Here is a 25194-nt window from a genome sequence, read left to right as displayed (position 1 = left end):
GGGAGTGCAGTGGCCGCTCCCGGCCACCGCAGCCTCGACCCGCTGGGCTCCGGTGGTCCTTCCACCTCAGCCTTCTGAGTAGCTGGAATTACAGGTGCACGCTACCGCGCCCGGCTGATTTTTTGATTTATTGTAGAGATGAGGTCTTGCCTGCCCAGGCGGGTCTCGAACCCGCGGGCTCAGGCCATCCACTCACCTCAGCCTCCCAAGGCGCGGGATTACAGGCTGAGCCACCGAGCCCGGCTGACTAACAGTTATTTCTAAAGGGAGTTACAGATAAAGAGAAGAAGAAAGGGAAAGGGGTGAGGGAAGAGGCAAGGAGCAGATGAGAGCAGGGGGAGAGGAGACAAGAAAAAGCAAGAGGGAAAAGAAGAGGGAAGAGAAAAAGGAAGAAGAGAGAGACTAGGAGAAGGTAGGAAGAGAGAAAAGAGAGAAGGAGAGAGATGAAAAAGAGAGAGAGGAAAGAGAGAGAGAAAAGAGAAGAGAGAAAAAACTGAGGAAAGAGAAAAGGGAGAAGGCAAAATAAAAGGTGGGAGGGAGAGAGAGAAAGAGAGAGAGATTAGAGGAGAGAAAAAAGTGAGGTAAGAGAGAGGGGAGAAGGTAAAATAAAAAGGAGGGAGAGAGAGAGGAGATCCAGAGGCTGGACTGCACAGGGTCAGCACCTCAGCTTTGCTCACTCAGGAACTCCATTTTCTCAGAGTCATTCATTCTCTTGAGAACCTGGTTCAGGCCAACAAAGTTAATTGATAAAGCAGAAACCAAAGGGTTCATGCTCTGTGGAGAAAATAGCTCTCTGATGTGTGACAGGTGTGTGCGCCCTCACTAGTAATGAGGTAGCTGGGAAAGCAAAGTTTCCGAAGGTTACTTTCCAATATGGAATGACAGCAAAGTCGGGGCTGGCTGAGTTGCCAGGCTATCATCTCCAGGCTGGAGAAAGACTGGAGAATTAATCACCCCACCCTGCTCCTGGGTATAACTTGGAAGCAGCAGAGTTGTCGACAAGACACAGTGCCTGTCTCCCTTGGCCAGGATGGTTAGAGTCGCCCTAACAAATCATTTCTTTGCGGTGTTCTTCCTCCACACCCCCCCGCTGTCCCCGCCGCTGCATTCACACCTCACCCTTCTGTTATGACAACACAGCACTACCTGGGAATCTCTTTGGTTGAAGTCGGGATTGCTCTAGTCCTACAGGAGGCCCTGGAGACAACCTGGGCGCCTCTTGCTACCTGTCCATGTCCCAGAAGGCACAATGGGTGGCTTACTACTGGCAGACCTTTTCAGGACCTATCTGTTCTCGCTTGATTGCCTTTGGTTTCCTCATCACAGGATGATGCAAATGTGGTCCCTACCTAGGGACACATCGGGACATGCATGCCACTTAACTGGATTGTCCTTAAACCATCTTAGAGAACCCAGAGGGGAAAGACCTAGATACTTGCAGTTGATTACAAGCAGAGCTCTGGCTTTTTTTTTTTTTTTTAAAGTACCTTTCCCATTACACCATTCTGGTTTACAAAACAAATTCTGCTCTGGCCATCTACTAGCTACACCCTTTCCCAAAGGGTAAAGAGTTCACAGAGCTAAAAGGATATGCCTCCCTAGAGCCCATGCCGGGCCTCTGAGATGCCAGTTTTGGCACCCAGGACCCAATAATTCCCTTTCCAAATGGCCTCAGCCTGCTTCCATGGCCTGCTTAGGCATCTTCTTGATGGTTGTCCTCCTAGAGCCTACCAATGTAAGGTATGTGCATCCCTAGATCTGAGGAGGACTTAATATGTGGCCTGGGGGATCCACCTGCTTCTGTATGATATCCCTCCTGAGGTCAGGCTCAGTTAGGGCAGGAAGAGAAGTATGCTATTACCTGCCTACGCAGAGCTCTGAGCAGTTCTGGAATTCTAAATTGGATCCTGGCCTTCAAGTTTGCTGTGACGGTGTATTTGTCCAGACAGAAGTATGTTCAGGTACTTCCGTGATTGGATTCAACCAACCACAGATTTAACATATTTGAAAAAAAAAGATGGTTACCTCTGTGGCGAACAGCTACAGACTTTTTTTGTCATCATTCCCTAAACGATACCGCATAAAAACTGTTTATATATCATTCACATTGTATTAGGTATTAAAAGTAATCTAGAGATGATTTAAAGTATCTGGGAGGATGTGTGTAGGTTATATGCAAATACAAAACCACTTTGTAGAAGAGATTTGAGCACCTGTGGCTTTTGTTATCTTCAGGAGTTCCTGGAACCAATCCCCGTGGATACTGATGGCCAACTGTATTTCATCTAATAGCCTGTTAGTGTGATTTAGAACTTTTAAATATTTAGATAAATTGATATGTGGACATTCATCTGACTCTTGGTCCAGGCTCTGCAAATGTTAGGAGTGGGCCTGGCTTCATATGCTGAGTATCCATGACTATCCAAAAATGATATCTAAATATGATTTTAATTCCAAATGCATCATTTATTTTCAATTCTCTTTCATGTTTGAAATATATCTTCAAACCTAAGAAATCTATAAGGGCTCTGTTTATGGCTTGAAAGTTTAGAGTATGTTTTATGGAAACCCTAACAAGCTAAGACAAGTTCTTACAGGTAGAAATTCAAAATGGAAGTCTTCAGTGTACTGATATTCATAAAGCCAAAATGGAAAAACCTGTCTCATCAAAAAACATCATTATTTCCTTCTTTCACATTATCTAAGAATTCTGGTAATGCCATTTCCCTTGCACTCAGCTCCCTCCACTTGGTCTTTACCATTCATTGCTCTCCCTGTTTGTACAGACAATGTTACACCTTTAGGCTACTTGCAGGTGTTTTCCTGAAAAAGAAACTATGCCTTTAGGGTGCCCAATTACTTCCCTGCACAAGCTCCAATGGTGGCAGTTAGGTGTACAGTTGATCACCTTCTTGATTCTGTCCTAGCTTCAGATTAGGGAACCATATATTACTGGAATCTTTTTGTAATTTAGGTCAAGAGGATCTCTTCAGTCAGCTTTAAAAAAAATCTTTTCCTCTCTTTGACATAGCTAAAATTTCAAAACATGTCACTCAACACCAGAAACAAGCCGTTGACCTGACTGGATATATCTGTGTCTGGGTTTTCAGGAACAGAATATCCAAGAGAATTCATAATTTGTTTTGCCACTTTGCTGGTTTCTACTTCTGAGGTAGATTTAGTGTCAAAGTTTAAGCTTTCAGGTGCCATTCTTTCTGCATTATTTGACAGTACAATTCCTAATTAATGTTGTAACCATCACCACTTATCCCTTAATTAGTCATCCTGTCAGATGATCCTCTTTTCTGCATGTACACACACACACACACACACACACACACCCTAAACCTATTTCTTCTGTGTGCAGAAATAAAGGCAGAGGAGAGGGCAAGGCAGGTGGCATTCACACATGAGGTGAATGGTGCTCCCCAGAGTGACTCGCTGTCCAATCTGCACAACTATATAGGTGACCCTGGAGAAAAGCGAGTGATAGGGAGAGGGAAAAATTTCAGGAGCTCGAGTTCAGGATTTCTGAGCTGCTGAGAGCTTGAAAACCTGGAACCAACCGCCCAGTACTAATGTTAATTATATCCTATCACAGGCTTAAAATTCAACCAGTGGCAAAAAGTTGTTTTTAAAAATTCTTTACTCTGAAACTATATCTTTTAATTAAGTTTGTGTGTGTGTGTGTGTGTGTGTGTGTGTGTAATATTCAGTAGACATATACCATGTTAGACAATTATCTAGACGATTTGACCAATGAAGAAAACCAAGCATGGTGATTTAATGAAAAAACACATTAGTTAGGACCATCATGAATTAATTCATGAGCAAATAATGTTGTAAAAGACTAGTTTTGGAGCCAAACAGACGAGGATTGATATCTTAGATTTTCCACTGGAAGATCTGTGTAGCCTTGGACAAGTCATTTAACCTGAGCATCAGTTTACTATCAGTAAAATGACAACAATGATACCAGCTTTGCAGTTACTATGAGAATATTTTGTAGTGGGTGCTGTGTGTAGGCACTCAATAAACGGTATTTATCCTACATGATCATGTGCTATAACAAGAGTCACAAAGTCTTAGAACACTAGAGAGGTAAAGGTGTAAGAATAGGGTCTGGACTATGCTAAGGAGAACACTAGGTTGGTGAAGCTCCATCTCATTGACTCCCTGATTGAGATATAGATACAGGTCACATCACAAGAGCCCTTATTTTCCATCAAGTCTTTCCTCCATAGTTTATCCAGAAGCCAAGATTATGGCTTTTGAAAATAGTTACACTGTTTTGAGCTAAGACTACATGGAGGCTGTCAGATGTGGGAGGTGGGTCTCTACAGCATAGCCCTCCCCATCGCCTTCCTTTGGTCATGTGTGCTCTTCATTTTTTGGCCACATCATCAGCCTCATGGTGTTCTCATCACTAGACACCTGGCAGCTAACAAACAGGCTTTTCTGGAAAGCCAGTCAGTTTGCATTGGTAAAATTATCCAGTGAAATTGACAAAGCAGGCTCCCAAAACAATAAATCTCTCAGGTACCTCAAGAGAACAGTCACAGTTTTATGCTCCAGTGGAAAATAATAATAATATATATATAGCTTTCTGACAGTAGCTCTTTCTTTGCTGTTTTTTTTTTAATCCACAATCAGTCCGGAGCTTCTGGGTATTCAAAGTATTCATGGAGACATGGAATCCCAATTTGTCAGTAAAAAACAAATGTAGTTTAAGCTTAGTAGTGGACTCGCTTCTCTCTCTCTCTCTCTCTCTCTCTCTCTCTCTCTCTCTCTCTCTCTCTCCACATTCTTAAGGAAAACCATATTACTTGTCACAATATTAACACCCTTACACATGACATGGCTGCCAAGTCTAAAATTTGTTCTTCAATATCAAAAGTTTTAGGTCAAACAGCTTAAAATATGAGATGACAGCACTGCAAACACACGTGCTTTTAAAATGGGAAATGGAACCGGGTGCCATGGCTCAAGTCTATTACTTAGCCACAAAGTAGCAAGAATCTTAGATGCTCCAAAGTCCCTTACAATGGACCTTTAGAAGTTATCTGATTCAACTTATATGATGCCAGAATTCCAACTACTTTATCTCAAACATGGGGTCACTTGGCCTCTGAATGAATAACTCTCCAGTAATGTAAAAATCAATACCTTCTGGGGTAACTCAAACTCTTTGTAGTTAATTTGGATCGTTGTAAAGTTCTTCATTAAACTAAATTACAAAATCATGACGACATCATAAATAGGAAGTGTTGCCCAAGTGGAACCTTAAGACATTTGTTATAATTTGAAATAAATCAATTCACAAACTTTTTCTAAATGATGATGCTTCTTACTAGTACCAACAGAAATCTGTGGATAATATTATTCAAAGTTTTGATCTCCATGAAAGTAAACATGATTGAATAACAGAAAAGTTTAAGTGGTTCTAGGAAAAGACCTGGGGTTAAAAGGGATGGTGTCTCTGAATGCACTACAGAAGACACAAAACTTCTCAGGTTAATAACAAACTTACCATTCAATCTCTTGACTTGAACTCCTTCTATATCTTCTGGAAAGTTTTCTACCAATTGTCCCATCATTCTTTTATTCAACACATATTTATCGAGTGCCTGTGTATGTGCCAAGCACTAATGGAGTCACCAGAAATGTATCAGTGAACAGAACAACTTTCTAGTGGTATTTTTATTTTACCCTTCTTTACTTGACCCCACATCTGTATCTAGCTTCTACGCGGACTCTCCACTTTTCTTCCAAATCTCAAAGGAGTTGTTCATACTTATCGCCTCCACGTCCTCACGCTCCATTTACCCCCAGCCCATTCCTGTCTGCATATATACCCACCATTCCACTTGAGCTATTCTTCTCTCTGGCCACCAATGACTCCAAACCTAGCAGACTTGATCTCTGAACTGCATTTGACTCCATTGTTTCCATGACACACATCTCTCCCGACTCTCTTTTTATCCCCTTTTCTTCTGCTTCCTCTTTATTTATTTATTTCTTTCTTTTTTGAGTTGGAGTCTCACTCTGTCGCCCAGACCGGAGTGCAGTGGCCGCTCCCGGCCACCGCAGCCTCGACCTGCTGGGCTCCGGTGATCCTCCCGCTTCCCTTCCGAGTAGCCGGAATTACAGGCATGCGCTACCACGCCCGGCTGCTTTTTTGATTTATTGTAGAGGTGAGGTCTCGCTGCCCAGGTGGGTCTCGAACCCGTGGGCTCAGGCCATCCACTCACCTCAGCCTCCCAAAGGGGCGGGATTACAGGCGGAGCCAACGAGCCCGGCTGCTTCCACTTTAAATGTTGATAAATCTCGGGGTTTAAATCTCAGCCAACTGTTCTTCTCACTTTACACATATTTCCAGGGTGATCTAATCCCCTCTTATGGGTTTAGCTACTAAGTCAGATCTTTCCTAGCTTCAACCCCATATGCCCAACTGCCTGCTGGATCTCTCCATCTGGCTATCTCACAGGCACTTCAATGATAAATATTCCAATTCTGCCTCCCTAAAAGCTCCCCTCCTCTTGCTTTTCCAATCTTCATGAGTAGCACTACTATCCACTTAGATCGCCATGTTCAAGATTTCGACTTTGTTTTGGATCTCCCTATTCTTTCAACCTCTAAATCTAATTAATCAAGTATCACTGATTTTACCTTTCAATGAATCGTATCTACATGGAGGACACACTAGAGCAGGGATAAAATTGCAATTGTTAAAGAAGTGGCAGTCACTCATTTTAGCAGAGAGAAAAAGACATTTGATACCATGTGGGTGGCAGAGTGACCTTGTTTTTGTCTGTGTTTAGACAAAATTACGAAATGGTCTTGTTTTATTTCACTTTGTCAGGGCCTCAGGGTAACTGTGTGGGATGTTGTTGTTCTGTGAAATTGTTTATGTCTAATGAGAGAAGAGCATGGCCTAACTATGCCAGACCAGCTTCCAGATATGGAGGGTTGTTCTTTTATTTTTTTCTTTCTCACTGGTATTTCCGTTTTAATTCTTGTTCTCTTCTGATTCATCTTCCACAATTCGGCCACAAGAACCCCCTCTAAGCCACAAATATGATTATATTACATCTAAACTTCTTGAAGTCTTTTCCTAACCCTCTTTCCAGATAAAACCCCTACTTCTTTTGAGAGAGGATGTTGCCACTGCCATCAGGAAAGCACATATATTTTGCCTTGTTACGTTGTAGTTATTTATGTTTGAATTAGTGCACTCCTACCACCTTTTCAATTTTCAGTGTAATGAAAGATGTCTATCAGTTACTGTCTCAAAGGCTCACCAATTTGGTTGAGACCATGAAAATGCAGGCTATAGTTGCACTGCTTATAAATCACCATAGTTTCACGACTGATGTATTCAGATCAAAGACCAGTAGATGGTGTTAAATCATCATCAAAGGCAGTTTTATGTGCTTATTAAGTGCACATTTCAAATGATGCTAAAATAAGAATTCATCAAATTGTGCTAGCAGACTCATCCCTATCCTCTAGGAATTTACAGCCTAGGATAACCAATCTAGACCAAGACACACATATTGATAGTAGACATTAAGCAAATAAAATATTAAAAATACGTATTTATGTTAAATTTACAGTAAAGAATCAATGAGTAAACAGTAGTAACAAGGAGAGCAAGAAATACTAGCCTTTTGTATTGGAGGACAAATAACCATCAACCTATCTTTCTTTCTTTTTTTTTTTCTTTTAAGGAACAATAAGAGCTTTGCTATCACCCAGCAGATGGACCAGTGGTTGTGACAACAGGCCAGTGGTCTGGTGTTCTGGCAGGCAGAAGGAGAAATGTAGGCAAGTGAACATAGGTCAGGCAGGTGGGCAGGCAGCAAGCAAGGGAATGGTGTTGCAGGTTGCCCCGTGAGGGTTGTGGGATCTCTCCAGTTGCTGCCTGCTTGGGTGTAGATCTATGGCTCAGAACTCAATGTTCGCTATGTGAAAAACTGACCTTCCTGAATCAGGCTGGCTTCCTTTTGTAACTGGATATCCTTTAATGCTGATATAGAAGCAGTGTCAAGGACTTTGTGGATCTGTTCCCCTCAGACTGAGGAAGAACTGTTTCATTGCATGCCCTGTGGATGACCCTCAAACTGCAACAGCTTGGTGGGGAGATCATCCTTGCCACTGTCAAACTTGGGTGCATGACTCAACAAAACCTCAGATAAGAAAAATTCTAGAAGATGATATCAAAGAAGGTGATAAAATAGTGGGAAATAGACTGAATTTAATTCAATAAGTATAGCTTGCCTATTGTGTGCATGGCACTGTATTCCATTTTAAGGAAAATGCAATTATAAGAAAGGCAAAGTACTGGTCTTCAAGGAGTTTATAATCTATTAGAAGAAATATGACAAGCACACCAACAGCTACTAGACAAATTCTATTGTGGTGAGTGTTAGCTAAGAGGTCAGGGTAAAATCCAATGGGAATTCAAAAGGAAGCAAAAGTGCATCCAGTTGGGGTAGTCAGAAATGGGATTGACAGGCAAGAGTTATTTTAAAACTAGACTTTAGATCAATTCCAGTGGCAAATACAGTTCTGAAACCCAGGAAGAATATCTCATTTAAGTTTTAATTCAGAGTCATAGGATGGGGAAAAAAATACATCTCAGGAGAGAAGGGATTAGCATAGAATTTTAAACCTTGAGGTATATCCACATAGTAGGATAGGAAAGTAAAAAGAGACATTGAATGAGAATAAGGAAGAATGTTAAGAAAAGTAAGAGGAAACCCAGTTTCATAGATGCTAAAAAAGAATAATTTCAAGAACTATGAGATGGTAAATAGTATAGTGTCAAAGCTTCACAAAGGTTCAGAAAAAGGAGACTGAAAAGAGGCTATTGGATCTGGTAATCAGGAGGTCCATGACAGCCTTGGTGAGAGCTTCACTGAAGTGAATTGACAAGAGAATAAGAGTGAATGCAGTGAATAAAGACTTTTTTTTGAAGAAGAAAGTCTTGTTTGAAAGAGAGGGTGGGTTGAGTGAAGGAGGTTTTTTTAATGCTCATAATTGTAATATTAGAATAGAAAGGAGATTATAACTAGAGAAATAGTCCAAGAGGGTGGGAAGAGCTAGAATTCAAATGATGCTTGCATAAGCTTAGAGAAAAGGACCAACAGAAATCAGAAGGTAAAGATATAAGGAAGTCTAGAAAAGGCAAAATGAGGACTTGGACAAGCGCATTCATAATTACATCTATCATCTCTTCTCTATGACATATAAAGAACTCTGGGGTCCACAAGTCCTGGATTCTAGTCACACTTTAGCTAATTGTTACCTACGTGATCTTGAGTATATTATTTACTCTCTGAGTGTATTAGTCAGAGTTCTCCAAAGAGATAGTACCAATAGGATAGATAGAGATTATAGATATAGATATATATAGTATAAAGATAGAGAGACATAGAGATACATATAGAGATAGAGAGAGGGCTGGAGGGATAGATAGAAGGATAGAGAGAGAGATAGAGTTAGAGAAGGGTTTTTTAGGAAGATTGACCCCCATGATTACAGAGACTGAGAAGTCCCATGACAGGCCATTTGCAAATTTGAGACCAGGGGATGTTGTTGGTAGCATGGTTTGGTCCCAGTACAGAGGCCTCAGAACCAGGGAAGCTGATGGTATAACTGTCAGTCTGAAAGATGTAAGTCCTGGAGTTTAGGGGCTTGGGACCATGGAGTTGTTATCCAAAGACAAAAGAGAAAAAGTGTATCTCAGTTCCTGCAGATAGATCAACACATTAGCTTTTTCTCTATTTTTCTTGTCTCTGGGACCCCAGCAGATTGGATGGTGCTCACCTACAATGAGGGCAGATTTTCCCCACCTAGTCCACTCAGATTTACAGACTAATCTTGCTCTGGAAACATGCTCATAGACACACCCAAAATAATGCTTTACCAGGTTTCTAGATATTCCTTAATCCAGTCCAGTAGAAATCTAAAGCTAACCATAACACTGAGTCTCCATTTTCTCATCTGTGGAATTGAGGAAACAATTATTTCCTTGTATCAATCTTTCCATAATAATAATGCATATAAAGAAAATCCAGAGGGCCTGGCACATAGGAGGTGCACAATAAATGATAGTTATTATTTTTTTATCATTATTTACAGGATAAGAAAATTTTGTATTACTATTATTATTTTCTAGTACCTCAAGGGAGGAAATAATAGATATCACACAGTTTTCCTGAGAGAATTAAGAATGATTTGTGTGAAACTCAAGTCAATCTTCTCCCTTATAAGGACCATCTTCTTCTAGTATATACTGAGAGAGGGATTCTTTCACATCTGCTTCTAAATATCCCACCTTCTTGATATTCTCAGCTTGGCCATGGGCCACCTCTCCTTTGGATACTGGTCACATATGGAAACTCTAGGACACAGTTATCCACTATAAAGCATACTTCTTCTGCACATGGGCATCAGGAGTGGGGCCAATATCGAGTAATTCATGCCTTTCACCACGCTATTCCTTTACTCCTCACATTTCCACCACCCAAGATGGTGGCAGATGGTTCTTTACTAAAGAGTTGAGAGTAACTAAAGAGGTTTGCAACATAGGAGGGGAAAGATTTAAAACTGTACTTTTCTTTTTTTCTTGTTTTTTTTTTTTTTAGTAATGTGACCTCTTGTTTATTTTGTCCTTTCCATTTTTTAATATATGATGTTTTCCTCCTAACAATTTTCAAGTTAGCCAAGACAGATATTATGGTCTCCATTTCTGAAGGATGTTGAAGGACACAGTAGATATTCAGTTGATCTGTTTGAGGAGAATTACCTGAATTCAGATTCACGATACTCATTTTGATGTTATCTTTGATGATTTATATCTCCACAGCAACCCTGACAATTTTCTCGACTTTTTTTTTAAATAATTGATATTTTTTATTTTGATATTGTGGGGTACAGTCAAGGGTTGGGTATACAAATATGCTTCATTCAGGCCCCCTTGTTGATAATGGGTGTCTCCCCATCTCCAGACAGATGTTTACTACCATTAGTCCCATCTCCCCCCCATAGTTTCCCAACACTGTCAGTCATTTTCTTATAGTAGTGCATTGGATGACCAAGGTCCACTATATGAAAACTACTTTTCATACCACTGTTTAGATAGCCCAAGAGAAAAGCACCTCAAACAGTTAAACTTTTCAAGGAGTTTCCATTTTAGATATTCCCAGCTCCCAGCCTTCCTGCTTGCTCCTCTGGCCCATTCCTCTAGACATGCAGCGCAACGGTCTGGGTGGCCTTTTGTCCTCTAAACTTGGACTCCCCAAATCCAAGCCAAGCTCTTCTCTTCCATGGAAAAAAGTAGAATGAGAAATCATTCTGGCCATCCAGAGGTTAAAATAAAACTAAATACATACTACTCCCCGTCCACTCCCCCCAAATCCACATACTACACAGAAGTCATATGGAATTATTTGAAGTGACTCACTTTATTGCAATGTTCTTTTGATTTCAGTGGCCTGGAACTGAACCTGCAATGTCTTGGAAGCATGCCCAAACATATCTTTACATATACAATACATGCACATACTATACATACACACTCGCACACAATCTGGATCCAATTTGAATAAGAAGAAAATTGTCCTAAATTAAACATGTTCTTCACAGATCTCTGCCCACAACAGGAAAAGGCAGTGTGAGACCCAGGACATCATGGCAAGGGCAGCAATTATAGGCTTATTATGTACCTAGCAAACTTCCTGTGGAGCCATTGAAAGCTTTGAAATTACCAACTTCCTGTGCACGCATAGGTGTCACTAAGCTATTTTCTCTAAGATAAAGGAGAATAAAATAAGGATTTATTATCCTCCTGACCAAATACAGCATTCCAATTATATATGCAAAGGAGCTACTTTAGCATCAGACACATAGTAGATGTGCAATAAATAGTTGATATTACTGTATTGTCTTGATTGAGTCACTCATAAATTGAAAAATATGAGACCCAACCTTTCTACAGTCCGACATTTTCTGAACTGAATTCTCTTAACAAAAACATATGCCTCATAGACATCAGCATCAATTATTTTTTCCCATATTAAACTTGTTTTATTCATGGATTTTTTGGAGCTTGTGGATACAAGCTACACTCATCTCAGACTGCCAAATGGTCCCCTCCATGCCACTTCTCTTTATAGTAAGATTTTTCTTAAGTGAGTTGTTAAATGTTACACACACTCAGCTACATTAAGAGCAGATGTGATTAGGTCATGGCAAAAGAAACTGAAACCCTGACATTTAATTTTGTGGGTGAAATCTTTACAGGGTTGAAGTTAGTTTTCTTTAAGTCATTTAAATTTTTAAAGAATGATGAATTTTTTAGTTAAAATATACATCAATTTCTTCTAAATTGATTAAACAGTCAGATGCAGAATAAAAAATATCAGAATAATATCAGTAGGCTAAATGATAGGTTCAGAACTCTAAAGATATGACCTTGGCTTCTAATTTCCCATTTGCAGTATGAAACCCTTGTTCACAGCACTTATATCATTATTGTGCTCTGAAATTTAGTTTGGGTTTTCAGAGAAACCAATGCATTTCCATAAATTTCACATTCAGAAAAAGGTGAAAAAGAAACTAAAATTTTTTAGTGATTACCTCATGCTAGGTACTTATGTAAGCATTCTCTCATTTAATCCTCACAACAACCATGTAATATAGGGATCATTATATCAACTTCAGTGCCGAGGAAATAAGCTCAGAGACTTTAAATAATCTATTCATGGTCACACCATTTTTAATTGATAGGCTTTACAATCAAGCCCACATTACAGCAGGTATTGGAAAATTGTCTAAAATTCTGATGCTTCATTAATTCAAACAGGTCTGTTCCCAAGTAATTCAAGTGAGTAATGCTGGACTATAGTTCAAAAGCAATTGAATTTGCATATAATCATTTCAATGTCTAAAGAAAAGTATTATTCTACCTTTTTCTAAAAGATTTATATGCTATATACACCCTTGTCTCTTATTTTTATTTTTTCTAAGAAACGTGTGTTCAACTCTCCCATCTATACAAGTAGACTGTTAATAGATAATTGACCTTGTTTACAATTAAATACCAGGTATGAATCTCAACCCACAATGTCAAATGTGCAAGCAATATTACTTTCTTTGTTTTTCTATAATGCAAATTCATTTATATTTTTAACTCCATTTCACTTGGATGGCAAAAACATAATCTCAGTCCATGCAAGATCCCACTAATTCTCCACGATTATTTCTTTTTTGTTCAGTTTTAGTTTAGATTCGGGGGTACAAGTGCATGTTTGTTGCATGGACAAGTTGTGTAATTGTGGATATTGGGTCTCAAATGGCTCATTCTGCTCCAGGGCCCTTCTAAAATGTCAAGGCAAAAGGGAGTTGTGGAAAGCACACATCCCAGGATATGTCTTTTGCTACCTTAAGATCCTGAGTCTTTCTGCAGCTTCTGCATTGCACAGGAGTCCCTCTGCCACTTCAGTGCTATAAGAACAAGAAATTCAATGAGGCTATGTAGGGACCCCGCTGAGCACTCAAGTCATACCCTTACCACCTTGCTGGGCTTCTGTCTGGGAAGAGGAAACAGGTTGCAGAGCCCCTTTCTCCTGGGCCCACCAAGATCAACTTCTCTCTATTGTTTCTTCCCTCCAGCCTGGAGGAATATCTTTGGTCCAGTAGGTGAAAGCTCCCATTTCTTTCCTTCTAACTTTCACGTCCCAAAATTCTTCTAAGCAACTCTAAAGGTTTTTGTCTTATTTATTTATTTATTTACTTACTTACTTATTTTTACTGGCTTAGGCTTTTGAAGCACAAACTAGACAGAGGAATTGCAAACTCTTCCTGCTTTCTACCTTGTTATATTCCTCCCTTGGTGTAATGAGCTTAGAGATAGCTCTGTGGTTGAATAGGAAAATGATGAAAAGGTAATATCTAGAGGAGAGAAAAACACATCTTAATACCTCAAAAATATTATCCCATCATCTTTATATGGCCTATTTTTAAATGCACAGCCTCTCAATTCTCCCAAACCATTCATTTAGAAAGTATTCAATGAACTCTACCATAAAGACATAAAATGGATTATAATCTTTTTTAAAAGATAAGACATGTACACTAAAAGACACATAATAGTGCAAATAATTAAATATATGCTAACAACCAAACACAACATAAGTTGAGGACTAAAGGAATTCTGGGAAGGAAGGGATTCCCAGAGGACAAGGCAGTTGGCATATTTTTGTGGAGACCACCAGCTTTGTGACAAACCTTGAAGGTTCTGTGGGTTTAGAAAGCGAAGAAGGAAGAGAAAAGATAGTACAGGCAAGGGAGAACAGAATGATAAAAAGCACAAATAACCTGCTTATCTCTTCTCCCCCTTCTTATCCATCCTGTACGTTGTTGCTGGGATAATTTTCCTAAAACAGCAATTTCATCATGACTTTCGAGTGCATTCAACTAACACTTCAGCCATTAGTTTGCAAGACAGTGTTACATAGCGGCTAACTGTGTAGAATTTGAAAAGGATGGTGGACTGGAGACATATGCCTCCACTACCTTGTTATACACCAAAAATATTATAGAGTAAAAGATAAACACAAAAACACACACAGAAAAACAGTTAAGGGGAGGCAAAAGAATTAAAACTTTAGAATTTGGAAAGCTAAAGGACAGATGGTAACTGACTTAGCAAACAAAAGAATCTGAATCTTAAATAGGTCATAGGGGAAGCCAAAAAACAATGTGATGTATACTGAAGAGTCTCCCTAAATCCTAGGAATTGACTGTACCAAGTACCTCTGGAAAGAGGGGTGAAGAAGAGATAGAAAACAGAAGTGCTAGAAAGTCTATTTGCGAAGCAACTAGAGCCCCAGATCTGCACTTCCACGTTCCATGGCTATGTGACTGACTACCACTCCCCAACCTCATCAGAAGACCAAAGGTATAGTCTTTGGAGAGTATAAAAGAGATGATGTTTGGACTAGAGAACACGAAGCATATGAGGGTGGGGATACCATATTGAAACTGGGATGAAGTAAAATTCTCTGAGCACTGACTGAATACTGAGACCCAAAACCTTCTTCTTTAACTTGGTTTCCAGAACACCAGCAGCCAATTTGTACATTCCAGGCAGGAGACAGAAGAGTGTCCCTCTGCAGAATACAACTAGCCCAAGAGGAAAAAGTTAAAGATACTAGGTCTAAAGATACCATCAGGGGTTCCCCAGCGAAACAGCCTGGCCACAACACTGGCAGTGAACTCTACAGCCAAAAGCCATGCCCATTCATTCAGCATTGCCAGTAATCTTTTAGTGTCTCCCTTATAAATATGAATGGGCATCCAAAGATCACAGACATCTGAGCAAACTCTAACATGAGAAAGATCAAGACAAGCAAGCAGAGGAGACAAATCTAAAGGAAACAGTGTTAATGCAGAAAGAAGAAAGCCTCAAAAAAAACCCATCTCATACACATTGATATCCCCCCACATCTCAATAATGTAAACACTGAATATTTGTCTAACCATTATGCAGGGAGAACAGAGAATAAAAGAAACGAAAAGTGTGATTGTTTGGGGAGTACAGACAGTCATTGCACAGAATGAATTAGAAAGAGTTTCATTTTTTTGTTATATGGCTAGCACAATTTGCATAGCATTACAATTGTTACAAATGTAAAGAAGATTGGATGGAACTCTATTGTAAAATCATCTGAGTCAGGTACATGATGAGGGTAAAATTTTTAAATACCTTTTCAGATTCTTATATTGCTATTTTCCTATTCAAATTTTCCTTTTCTCCCACTACTTTTTAAACTTACTTATTTTTTTCCTTTCTGTAGTATAGACACCTCAAAGAATTATAATTGAGCCATGGATACTTTAAATAATAATGTTAATAATACTGGCAAGTTACATTATTAAAAAGTCATCAATTTACATTTTTATCAACAACATAAATAGGACTCTTCTTCTGTGGATTCAATAGCGGTAAAATATTTTATTTTATTTTATTATGAGTTGTGGGGTACATATGAAAATTTACTACATAACTAAATTGCGAGCAGGTGAGGTTTAGGCTTAAAGAGGGCTCTCTCTTTCTCTCTCTCTCCTGACAGTAGACCTGGTACCCAATGTGCGGCTGTGTGCTCCTTGTCCCTCTCTCCCTCGTTTAGCAGTGTTCAGAGACTGTTATTCTCACCTTTGTACTCATGTGGCCAGTGACCAGGACCTGCTTATGAGTGACAACATGCAGTATTAAGTTTTTTGTTTCTGTGACAGTTCACTTAGTATGATGGTCTCCAGCTGCATCCATGTTGCTGCGAAGGCCGTGATTTTGTTCTTCTATATGGCTAAAGAATATTCCATCGTGTATATGAACCACATTTTCTTTATCCAGTCCACTTTTGAAGGGCATCTATGTTGACTCCTTGTTTTTGCTATTGTGAATAGAGGTGCAAAGAACTTATGTGTGCAGGTGTCTTTTTGGTAGAGCAATTTATGTTCCTCTGGGTATATTCCCAGAAGTGGGATTGCTGGATTATATGGAAGCTCAATTTTTAGTTCTTTGAGAAAACATTGCACTGCTTTCCATGGAGGTTGAACTAACTCACATTCCCACCGACGGTGCAGTAACATTCTCTTTTCTCCACAGCCATGCCAACAACTGTTGTTAGGTGGTATTTCATTGTAGTTTTGATTTTCAATTCTCTGATGATTAGCTAGACTGTGCAGTTTTTCATGTTTGTTGGCTGCTTGAATGTCTTCCTTTGAGAAGCATCTGTTTATATCCTTTTCCCACTTTTTAATGGGGTTGTTTGTCTTTTTCCTGTCAATGTGTTTAAGTTCCTTGTATATCCTGGGTGTTAGGCTTTTGTTGAATGCATAGCTTTCAGATGTTTTTTTTCCATCCCATGGGTTATCTCTTTACTGTCTTGATGAGTTCTTTTGCTATGCAAAACTTTTTATCTTGATATGGTCCTACCTGTCAACCTCAACTATTGTTATATTTGCTTTTGAGGACTTTGCCTGCTCTGTTGTACAGGAGGGTGGTCTCTAAGTTTTCTTCTAAGATTCTTATAGGCTGAAGTTTCACATTTAAGTTCTTGATCAATTTTGAGTTAATGTTTGTATGTGGTGATAGGTAGGGGTCTAGTTTCATTCTTCTGCTTGTGGTCAGCCAGTTTTCCCAGCACCATTTGCTAAATGTTTTCCTTTCCTTAATGTTTGTTTTTGTCGGTTTTGTCAAAGATGAGTTGGTTGTAGGTCTGTGGTCTTATTTCTGGATTCTCTGTCTTGATGTATTGGTCTATCCATGTAAATTTTCTACTATTTGTCAGTTTATTTTGGTAATCATTTTCTAGAGTTTAAATGTAGGGTATAAAATGGTACATATAGGGCAACACCCTTGGCTCCCCTCCTGCTCTGGGAGTTTTCTGTCCTCTTAATAAATCCAGCTTTCCAAAAAAATAAAATTGTACATATAGAATTCTTATAATTTTTAAATATACTCTGTATCTTTAATTGCACTTTTTCATTGATAGCAGTATTTGTGAATTTGTTTTCATAATCACATGTGTCAAAATTTTTTGTTTCCAAACCAGATTTCAGTTTTATTGATCTAGCATATTTGTTGGCCTGTCTTATTGTTTTTTATAGGCTCATCTGTACTAGTATTGTCTTATTTATTTGGTTTATTTTTCTATTACTCTTTTACCTTGTTGAATTGAGCATTTAATTCTTTTTCCCCCCAATAGTTCTTGCTTCTTAATAGATACATTTAAAGCTATACCATGTACTCTGAGTACAAATTTGGAGCACCCCATGAGTTTGCATAATAACTACTTTTCATTTGTTCACAAATTTCAATTTTTGTTTTTAGTTCTTTTTTATCCAAGAGTTATTTAGAACAGTGTCTTTTCACATCCAGATTATGGTAGATAGCATAACATTCTCCGCAAAAAAAAAAAAAAAAAAATACCCATGTCTTAATCCTCAGAACCTGTTGCCTTGCAAGTCAAAAGATACTTTGAAGGTATGACCAAGTCAAGAATCTTAAAATAGGGAAGACCCAACATAATCACAAGGGTCCTTAAATGATGAGAGAAGCAGAAGAGTCAGAGAAGGAGATGAGGCAATAAAAACAGAGGTCAGAGTGGCAGTCTCTCGAAACTAAAAAAGACAAGGAAAATATTTTCCCCAAGACCCTCTAGAAGGATCAGAGATTTGTTACCACCTTATTTTAGCCTTATAAGGCCTATTTCCGATTTCTGATCTCCAGAACTGTAAGATAATGCATTTTTGTTGTTTTAAGCAACTAAATATGTGGTAATTTCTTACAGCTGCAATAGGAAACTAATATATTTTTACTGTCTTTTTATTAAATTCTTTATGTTTGTTTTGGAGTAATAGAAAATGACTTATTTAACTTCTGCTTTGGAGAATTTTTTGTCTTGTCTTTTCTTTTGTGGCCAAATTAGTCAACAATCTTTGTAAATGTTGATTTGTAAAGCCCTTCATTGATGGAGGAGATATATATATATATATATATAGTCTGAACTGCTGAACTAGTCAATTCTCTATTCCTATATTTTGTCTATTTAATTTATTAGTTTTTTTAGAAAGATACATATCTGGAACCAGCTAAATTTCCCCATAGAACTAATGGCTACAGATTTTTTTTTTTTTTTAAATAAACATCAAAATTGACTTTCCTGGTCTTAAAGCTTGAAGGTTACATGTGTCTTATCTGAGTTCTTTTCTTAGGAAACTGACCCTCAGTTCTGTAGTATCAAGGGACTAAAACTCACCAGATCACCACATCCACACAATCCATCCTGTTCACCAGCACCTCTTCCTTACTCCTTAATTCCTGTTTGCCAAATCTTCTTTCTTACCCCTCCCTAGTTCCTGTTTTCTACATTTATTCCTTCCCCACCATGTGAACCACTGACTTCAGTGGGATGGGGGAATGGATTTGAGACAATCTTCCATTCTCTTTGGCTGATATTACCCAGTAAAAAACCTTCTTCCCTGGTAATACTCATCTCAGTGGTTGGCTTTCGGTTCAGCAGTTAACAGGACCCCAACAGAACCCCCAGGTGTTTTAGTAACACTTTTTACCTCGTAGGACTTTGTTACACATTTTATTTTCATTCTTTTAGTGGTTACCCTTAAAATATTAATAAACATTTAAAACTGCATTTTTCCTTCTTCATATAAAATTAATCAGTATCCATACATGTTCCCTAAAAAAGATAAGATTCGTAGCATTCTATCTCCCTTTCACCCTGCCCTATCCATTTCTCATATTATAGTTATCTGGAATTTTAGTTCTAGATTTTTTAATGCATCAACTGCTATTTAAACTTAAATACAAGGGGAAACCCCAAAAATCCTGGAATGAGTTTTTGGAGAGCATGTCCCTTGCATTACAGACTTTCCCTGCTAAGTAATTTTTCTAGGGCCCCATTGACATCAGTGTACCAGATAGTGTTGCTGTGAGACGCTGCTTCAATTTCAGTGATTTTCTCTTTTTTTGAGATTATTTCAACACATTTGTTTATTTCTCAATGAGTAATTTACAAGCACACCTGTCCACACCGCACTGAATGTTCAGCAGTTTTTGACCAAAAGCAATATGATCCCGTGCCCCACCCTCCCTACTCACCTGATCTTGCCTGGAGCAATTTTTTTTCCCCCAAGATGAAAAGAGTTCTCAAAGGGAAATGCTTTGCTGACATGGAGGAGGTGAAACAAAAAATGGCAGAGTATTAAAAGGTATCAAAATGGACAAGTTCAAAAACTGTTCTGAGCAGTGGAAAAAGCATCTTGATAGGGGTATTGCATCAAATGGAGAGTACTTTGAAGGTGGATGAAGTTTAAGCATGTAAGAATAAATACACAAGTTTTTATAAGTAAATTCTTCTTGGGGGGCCTCCCCTTGTGTAAGTATTGTACTTCTCCTTCTTGTATCCCAATTTTCAGCCTTGGATTCATTTCTTATTTTGTTGCAGTATGTCCGTGAGCAATATTTTTTAGCGTTGCCTGTAGGGAATAACTTTCTGACTCTCTCCATGTCTGGGAACATTCTTTTTAAGTCTCACTAGAGTTCTGGCTTGACTAGATATAGAATTATAAGTTAAAAATTAGGTAAGGAGATAAGGCAATGTTTAGTTGGGATGACTGGAATCTGAACTGGAGCGTAGGTAACAAGGATGAAAAAGAAGCACCGAAGAAAACTGCCAGCAGGGTTGGTGATTCCTCAGGTGCTATATTTGTCACAAAATGTTAGTTTCTGTGGAATGAAATGCAGTGCAGCATTTCATCTAATATTAAAAAACAGAATTGTATTTTTCACATTTACAAGAAGATATCTTGTTTTGTATAGGCTCTAAACATTTCTCTCAAGATGTTATGGAAAAGTTGGTGTTAGTATTGGCACATCTCTTCGGAAGAAGCCATTTTCTACCAAAGTTCCAAGATGCTAAATTCAAGTTTTATCAGTCAAAGGTAAAATGTATGATGCTGATGACATTTAATAAGCAGATAGATTCCACCAGAAATCTTTCTAGGTTTCTCTCACGTTTGTCTATCTCCGGGGATGATCAGCTTACCCCAAGAACTGAATCACCATGTCTCCCACCTCCTCAAAAATTTCTAACGGCATTTCGACACCTTAGGAACAAAATCTAACTTTCTTAGTTAGCATTTAAGGCTTTCCAAAATTCAGCCTACCAATAACCTCCCAGTCTTATCTGCCTGTCTTCCTTTCCTGACATTCCTACTCAATTATCATCCGTTTGAGTTACTCTATACCTCACAACACATGAGCATTATATTGTAGTGGCTTAAAAAAAAAATGCTACATTTAATAACGGTCTTCAGAGTCAGACTACTTATATTTGAATATTGCTTCTGACTTATTTTAAGCATGAGACCATGGCCATTGATTTAATGTTTCTCTCTGTCATTTCCCCATTTACAAAATGATGCTGGTCGTATTATCTCCTTCATAAAGTTATCCAATATTCTGTATCCTCTTTATAACCACATACGCCCACCCACCTCCATATCAATAAAAAAAATGTGCACTCAAAAAAAAAAAATTATCTTCCCTCAAAATTTTTTGCTCCATTGGATAAACTTTTCTTTTTCACCTTGTCTTTGTGGAAGCTTCTGTAATTTTTTTGGGGGGGGGGACTTGGGGTTATGAAATACAAAAGAATGTGCCCAGAGGAAGGTCTTTTATTATTCTTCCTGCTCAGCATTGGATCACTTCCTTTATTCTGAAAATTCATATTTTTTCTGCCTGTGAACAATTTTTCTTTTTCATTATCTCTTTGATTCTTTCTTCCTTCTCACTATTTATGCTGTCTTTTATTAGATGGAGATGGAAATTCCAAGATTGATTTAACCTGTCTCAACTTTTATCTTGAGGCTGGATACAGTGGCTCATGCCTATAAATCTAGCACTTTGGGAAGCTGTTATGGGAGGATCCATTGAGGTTAGGAGTTTAAGACCAGCTTGGGCATCATAATAGAAGAACCCCATCTCTACAAAAAATAAAAAAAAGAAAATTAGCCAGGTCTAGTGGCACATTCCTGAAGTCCCAGCTACTCAGGAGGCTGAGGAAGGAGAATCACATGAGCCCAGGAGTTTGAGGCTGCAGTGAGCTATGATAGTGCCACTGCACTTCAGCCTGGGTGACAGAGAGAAACCCTGCCTCTAAAAAATAAAATAAAATGAATTTTAAAATGAACTTTTATCTTGAATTTTTATCTTTTGGGTTTATAGGAGTTTTTTGTTAATTTGTTTATTTCTATGGTTCTTTTTTTTAATCCTTAACTTTATTGTCCAGAGCACAAATCTGGTCTTCAGTTATGCACATTTTATTTTTTCAACACTTTTTTTGCATTTTCCTTATCTTGGTAACAATATAGCTTTCAATAAATCTTTCTTGTTCTCCAACTTTTTTTGCAGCAGTGAAGCCTATTTTGTTTTATGGGTGCAATTTTTTTTCAAACTTCTCTGAAAAAGTTTTATTGTTATTGTTTTATTCTTCATCTGTTGCCTGCATTGTTTGTATTTCCTACTGGATCTGTTGTGTTCTTGGTTTGTAGTGGTCTTTCTCTTTCATGCAGCTTTCCAGTGGTACTGGACTATTTGTCCATTTTTAGGAATGAAGGACTAGTTTCAGAACATTGGTAGTTTGCATGTTTTCTTCACTGCAATTGTGTGTATATGTTTCCCCAACAGGCTACTCCATTTAATGGGAAGTACCTTCTGTGAACTCAACTCTATGTAAAAATGGATAGGGCATGAAGCCTCTTTGGATATTTTTGCTTAGATGTATGTCAAACCAAAGTAGACTATCACCACTGCAATGGCTGACATACTGAAGAATTTATATCTCTCCCAAGTATGCCTATCTTTCTCAATTGTCTAACTCAACTATCTAACTTAGATTCTTTACTTTTCTCTCATACTCCTATAACCATACTAAAAGCAGTTTCTAGGTGGCTAGTTCAATTTTTTAAAGTGCAGTTTTTTGTTGTTCACCACTCCCCCCATGGTTAAATGTGCAGCAACCTTCAACTCAGTAAGAGAAGAGAAGTTGTCGGAAGGAATTGTGGAAGAAGGGCAAATATCCCTGTGATTTTAATTTAGTTATTTAGTTAATTTCACTGGTGATTGCCCCAGAACCCTTTCTGCCTCTCAGCATTTATCGATTCTGAATTTGAAGTTGTTTTGAGTTTGTTCTTACTTTATCATTTTTCTCCTATGTGTTTTGGAATGCAGTTTCTTCTATTCTTGTCTATCTAATCCTTTCTGCTTTGTATCTTCCAGGAATTCCTCATAATTCCTGGTCCACTGGTGATACCCTCTGTAGTGTCTCAGCATTGTTATTATTTATTCAGCAAAAATTTGTGAAGCTCCTCCACTGTGCCAGACACTGTTCTAGGTACCAGGGATAGACCCATGAGCAAAAGAGACAAAATGTCCTGCTGTCATGAAGCTTACTTTCAAGTGGAGGAAAACATACAACAAATATATCATTAAAATTCCCAGTTTATCAGATGGTGATAAGTGCTGGGAGAGGGGCAGAATTTAGCAAGAAATGGAAGAAAAGACTGCCTGCTTGAATCATGAGATGGGCAGTAGGGTAACATTATTAAAAAGGGTGTTCAAGGAAGATCTAGATAGAAGGAATTAAAGAAAGTGATGGAGGAAGCTGTGCAGATAGCCAAAAAATGAAATCCAGACAGAGAACAGCAAGGACAAACAAACTAAAGGAAGAGTTTCCTGGAGCGCTGTAGGAACAGTATAAAGACCAGTGTAGATTTGCTTTTATGTCATTATTTAATTATTTTATTGAATTTGGAACAGAAGGGAGCAAATATTTTTGCTCAATTTGCCTACGTGATGAAACCTTCCATTGCGATTTCATTCTCTGGATGTACAGGTCTCATTCTCCACACCACTGTTCTAACAATTCTAGATCCACTTATGACCTCTTACACTGCCAAGTCATGTTGTTGTACAACCAGTAGTATGCTGGAGCCAGTTCACGCCAACTTATAATAGTTGATTGTTCAATATTCAGAAATTTTCAAGCTGATTATTAGACCATTAGTAGCCTGTAGTTGTCTGTGGTGGGAATATTTACCCCCATGGAATCACCAAAAGCTACAAATCAGAACTTTTTTCTTCTTTCAGAGAACATTCTATCCATGCAACCCTGTAATTAACTTTCATATTATATAACTTTTTATGTGTGTTTTGTTTCCCGCAATACATTTATTTCAAACGTTTCTTAAATATTAATATCTAACAGTGCCCTGTAATTATTTATTGGATGAAGAAAATGTTTATTAGATGAGGAAAACAATAGAAATTTTTAACAATATGTATTTCTTTAGTTCAAAAGATGACTAGGGCTAAAATATTAACAGAATAGCAAAACTGATGTCATTTTACCTACAAGCTATCCATTCAATACTTTTTTAATCCATATAAATTAATCACTACATGTCTTAGACTTTTATATCAATAGAATTATGGCATTTTCTCTTTTTTGAATTGCATATCTCATTTGTTTATTTTTTATTTTAAAGATGTGTACAATTCAGGATTGGGCATACAAGTAGTCATTGTACAGGGAAAATTTGGGCTCTCTGTGGTCCCTACTTCTCCTGGTTTGAGATCAGGTACCCTTATGGATGTTATGTGCCCACCCCTCCCCTGGCAGCGTCCCACTACTGCCAAACCCTTTCTTATAGTACTCTGATAAATGTCCAGGGTCCACTCATGAGTGAGAACATGTGGTACTCAGTGAATTATGGCATTTTCTAAAACTAGACTATATTTTGGTTTGCATACTAGTTGGGGGTGGTGGTGAGTGCTATTGTTGACAATTACCCACTGACTAGTTGACCTTATTCCAATTACTTAACACCATTCACCTTGTCTTAGTTAGCTTTTGTTGCCATAACAAAATACCACAACTAGTTAGCTTGAACAACAAGCATTTATTTCTTACAGTTTTAGAGATGAGAAGTCCGTGTCCGTGATCAAAGTGCTGGCAGATTTGGTGTCTGGTGAGAGCCCTCTTCCTGGTTCCTCATGGTGGGGAGAGGAAGTAAGCTCTCTCAGGACTCCTATAAGGACACTGATCCCATTCATGATGGCTCCACTTTTATAACGTCATCTAATCCTAGTTACCTTTCAAAGACTCCACCTCCTAATCCCATCATATTAGAGGTACAGTCTCAACATACGAATTTTGGGAGGACACAATAATTCGGTCTATAAAATTTGACCCAAGCTCCTCAAAATTCATGTCCTACACAAATGCAAAATACATTCATTCCATCCTAAGAGCCCCAAAAGCCATGACTTGTTCCAGCATCAACGCTAAAGTCCAAAATCTCATCTGAATATCACCTAAATAGGTTGATTTATAAATACAAAATTACAGCTAAATAGGCAGAATAAGTTCTAGTTATCTGCAGCACTGTGGCATGTCTATAGTTAACAATAATTTATTGTATATTTTAAATTAGCCAGAAGAGAGGATTTTAAATGTTCCTAACATAAAGATATGATAAATATGTTAGCTGAGTTGATCATTATATATTGAAACATTACACTGTACCCCATATGTATAA

Source organism: Carlito syrichta, unplaced genomic scaffold, assembly GCF_000164805.1.
Source record: "Carlito syrichta isolate Samal-C Ts95f unplaced genomic scaffold, Tarsius_syrichta-2.0.1 Scaffold273273, whole genome shotgun sequence".
In the NCBI taxonomy this organism is placed as follows: Eukaryota; Metazoa; Chordata; class Mammalia; order Primates; family Tarsiidae; genus Carlito; species Carlito syrichta.
The sequence above is the reverse complement of the archived record's forward strand: the minus strand, read 5'-3'. Positions refer to the sequence as shown.